The 4,524-nt window shown below is 45.5% G+C and overlaps 1 pseudogene; it reads left to right on the top strand.

Annotated features, from left to right (window-relative positions):
* Positions 1-712: 712 nt before the first annotated feature.
* LOC138081188 (voltage-dependent anion-selective channel protein 3-like) lies at positions 713-1,529 on the top strand (annotated as a pseudogene).
* The last annotated feature ends 2,995 nt before the right edge of the window (positions 1,530-4,524 follow it).

Here is a 4,524-nt window from a genome sequence, read left to right on the forward strand (position 1 = left end):
TGCTACAAGGTCAGTATGAGGGGAGTGTCTTTTTGTTAGTAGCTCAGAGGATGCACCTCCATGTAATCAGTAACTCCTAAAAACTGTCATTGTCTTCACCTTATTTTGGGACTTCCCTGGTGGCTCAGATGGTAAAGAATCTGCTTGTAATGCAAGAGACCCAGCTTCGATCCCTGAGTTGGGAAGATGCCCTGGAGAAGGAGATGGCAGCTCACTCCAGTATTCTTGCCTGGGAAATCTCATGGACAGAGGAGCCTGGTGGGCTCTAGTCCATCGGGTTGCGAAGGGTTGGACACTACTGAGCAACTAGCACTTTCCACACTTTCACCTTATTTTTAGAAATGTAAGCTCTTAAACAAGTCACTAAACCAATGATGTAGGGTAGAGCTTATTTTAATGGAGGAATTTAATAACTTTTTCTTATCTCAGTCCTGTATCTATGGAATTCTTAAGAATCAAAGGGAATTACTTATTAAGCACTAATTTACTGTGTTTTGTGGGGAAATTACATTACCATAGTATTTGCAAGTTTGAAAGTGACCTCAAAGCATGTCTCCTCTGAATATCAAGAGAAAATGAATTTAGGGAAACCTTGGAAACCTCAATCCTTCATGAAACCATCACATTATAATTAAGACAAGGTCAGATCAGTCGTCTGAAGAAGACCTTCAGCAGTGCCTTGGTGGAGCAGACAGGCCCTTGGGTAGGAGATATGTATAACACACCAACTTACTATGACCCATTAAAGACTACCAACAATGCCTTCAACAGAGGATATCGATTTGGCATGACTGAAAAAGATCTGAAAACCAGGTCATATAGTGGAGTGGAATTTCCTACTTCTGGCCTTGCTTACTTACACTGATTTAGAGAAAGCATCAGGCAACCTAGAGACCAAATACATGATCTGTAATTGTGGACTGACCTTCACCCAAGAGTGAAACACAGACAGTACTCGGGACAGAAATCTCTTTGGAGAACAAGTTGGAAAAAAGGTTGTTTGTATCAAGCACAGGAAAGAAGAGTAGGAAATTGAAGGCCTCCTATAAATGGGCTTGTTTCCATCTTGGCAATAATGTTGACATAGATATTTCTGGACCAGTTATCTATGACTGAGCTTTGAAGGTTGGCTTGCTGGCTATCACATGAGTTTTGACACAGCCAAATCCAAACTGTCACAGAGTAATTTCACTCTGGGTTACAAGGCTTCAGACTGCTAGCTACAGCCTTACTTGAACTATGGCACTGACTTTGGAGGGTTGATCTACCAGAAGGTAAATGAGAAGATCAGAACATCAATAAACCTTGTGTAGATTGCTGGCAGGAACATCTGTATTGGCATTGCTAAGTACAAGTTGGATTGTAGAACTTCTTTCTCTGCTAAAGTAAATAATGCCAGCCTAATTGGACTGGGCTATACTCTGACCCTTCAACCAAGAGTAAAACTGACCCTGTCAGCTCTCAGCGATGGAAAGAACTTCAGTGCAGGAGGGCACAAGATCGGGCTGAGATTTGAACTTGAAGCTTGATGGAGTTTTGAATAAAGCATCATCTTTGTCCCTGAAAGTGAAGAGAAATGAACCCAATGTGTTCTGGCTTTTAAATTCTTCTATGAAATTTCAAAAGGGTGAACTTTTTATTCTTCCAAAGATTTGTAATCTTCCCTACTCTGAAGCCTAGACTCCAAGCCCATCCTCAGGGAGGTGCTTGAAGGCATGCCTAGAAGTTGTCATGTTCGTGTCTCATTTCAGTTCAGTTCTGCAGTGTTATTTTCAATGTGTTCCTCAGTGACAATGCAGTGTCCTATTACAAAGGAGATGACCCGACCCTCCGGTTGTCCGTCACCTCCTGCATGTCCCACACCACTTTTTCATGACCTGGTAACATATTGGTCCCTGTGCGGTAGTTGAATCTTTGGTTTTGCATCACATTTGGAACATAAAAAAAAAAAAAAAAAGACAAGTCCAGAGCCCTCGGGAGTCAGCAGGTTGGTCAGGGGCTGATGTCAGGAGCCGCTCTGAGGTAGCCCACATCTAGCCAGACCACCGCGGGATTGGATGTTGCACAGGCTAAGGAGCTCCAGGATGTATAGGTGTAGAGGGTAAATTGTGCATTTGACTGCCAGTAACACAAGACCCTGACCGAAGATAACCAGTAACTTTATCATATCACAGAACAAGAAGTCCTGAGGTAGAGTGGTCTCCAGGATTGGGGACTGAGTAGCTCGGAGATTTCCTCAAGGACTGAGGTTCTTCCCTCCTTTGGCTCTGCCATCCTCCCTCATAGGTCAGACTCCCTTTAGAGGCACAAGGTGACCGTGGAAGTAACAGGAGCCACATCTACACACACCAGTGTCTGGAGTCTTAAGAAGAGGCTGTCACCTCTGGTGTCTCCTCTTGGTGATAATGGTAGTTAACATTTATGTAGCACTTACTATGTTCTAGGCTCTTTACAGACATTAATTTTGATCCTTAACAGCACTCCTATTAGGTATGTATTGTTATTAACCCTGCTGAACGGATGAGGAAATAGAGGCAGAATGGTTAAGTAACTTTCCAAATGATGCAGTTAGTGAGTGATAGTTCCAGGATCATCAACCAGGCAGTCTACTCCAGAGTTCAACCCACTCTAGAGTCTGTGCAGAACCACAAAGCTCTCTGCACTGCAAGAAAACCTTTCCAGAAGCAGCCCACAGACTTGTCTTCCTGTTTCAATGGCCAGACCTGAGTCACATGCTCACCTCCAACCCAGTCACTGCCAGGAGACATGGGATCACTGCAGAGGAGCTGAGCTGGTCAGATTTAACACTGAGCTGGAGATAGATTCATCTTTCCCAAGAGATCAGTTCAGTTCAGTTGCTCAGTCGTGTCCGACTCTTTGTGACCCCATGAATCGCAGCATGCCAGGCCTCCTGTCCATCATCAACTCTCGGAGTTCACTCAGACTCACGTCCATTGAGTCAGTGATGCCATCCAGCCATCTCATCCTCTGTCGTCCCCTTCTCCTCCTGCCCCCAATCCCTCCCAGCATCAGAGTCTTTTCCAATGAGTCAACTCTTCACATGAGGTGGCCAAAGTACTGGAGTTTCAGCTTTAGCATCATTCCTTCCAAAGAAATCCCAGGGCTGATCTCCTTCAGAATGGACTGGTTGGATCTCCTTGCAGTCCAAGGGACTCTCAAGAGTCTCCTCCAACACCACAGTTCAAACGCATCAATTCTTTGGTGCTCAGCCTTCTTCACAGTCCAACTCTCACATCCATACATAACCACAGGAAAAACCATCACCTTGACTAGACAGATAAACTCTGTTAAAAAAAAAAAATAGGGTTCTGTTTCCCAAGAAGTATACTGGACATGCAGCAAGGAGCCACTGTCATCCTCTTATGCGGGGCTGCCTAGAAGTAGCCCAGCTGCTTTGCTCATCCCATTCCCTGTACACTTTCAAGGTAACATGGTGTATTGCACCGTAGTCATCCACACACGTATCTTTCCCTCTTCCCACTTGCTTGCAAGCACTCCAAAGATAGGAACAGATCTCACAAATCTGCCTATTCCCCACAGGGCCTGGCATAGGGCCTGGCTCATAGAAAGTGTTCAAGAAACGTTTGTTCGTTGTAACTGAATTTTCATTCTCAAGTCTACTTAATTGGAGAGGTCAACGGTTGGCCATGCTCAAGGCAGACAGATAATGCATTTTCACATTGATCTAGCAATCAAATAAATTCTGGGGAACTTCCCTTGCCATGCAGAATAGTGTGAAATCACACATTAACATAGGTCAGTGCAGAAGCCCAAACTTATTAAATTGTTAGTGTCTTGCACTCAGCACCCTTGGAAGTAATATTAATGTCACATTTTATTATGACTTGACTTTTCCACTACATTTAAAGAAACACATCAGAGAGCCACAGTCAGAGCAGGCTACATAATTTGTACCACCCAGTGCAGAAAGAAGATGCAGAGACCCAGGCTGGGTAAATGAGTCCGTCTCCTCTTTCGTGAGCCTCTTGTTCCAAACCATGGTGGACAGGTGGCTCCCAAGCCTGCAGCTTCCCAGTGCCGAGATGGAGAATGGGTGAGAGGACCCCTTGGATTTGCCACCAACCTCAGTCCCTGGGCAGGAAGTAGCATTGCTCTTCCCCACCCAAGCAACAGCTGGACACTTGCCTGATTCCAGTTCTGCCTGTGGCTTGACAGGAACCCCCATGGGTACAGAGTGTAACAGAACTCAGGCCACCCCCACCTGTTGCTACTGTAGTCCTAGGGGCAGGGACAAGGAGGGGGAGGCCCAGCAGAACCTGGGGCTTCGTGGCTGTATCCTGGGAAGGCAGAATCCTGTCCCCGTGAACTGTCCCCCAGCCTCAAGCGTCACTGAAGTCCCAGCACCCTGCACTAACAAAACACAGATTCAAAGATAAAAATATTAAAGATCTCAGGACAGTGATTCCAGAGCATTAAACCACACTCAGCACAGGAACCTGTGCGACTGCACTTAACCCCACACCCTGGCTGTCGAAGTAAGGT

The sequence above is a fragment of the Capricornis sumatraensis genome, chromosome 6 (assembly GCF_032405125.1).
Source record: "Capricornis sumatraensis isolate serow.1 chromosome 6, serow.2, whole genome shotgun sequence".
Classification (NCBI taxonomy): Eukaryota; Metazoa; Chordata; class Mammalia; order Artiodactyla; family Bovidae; genus Capricornis; species Capricornis sumatraensis.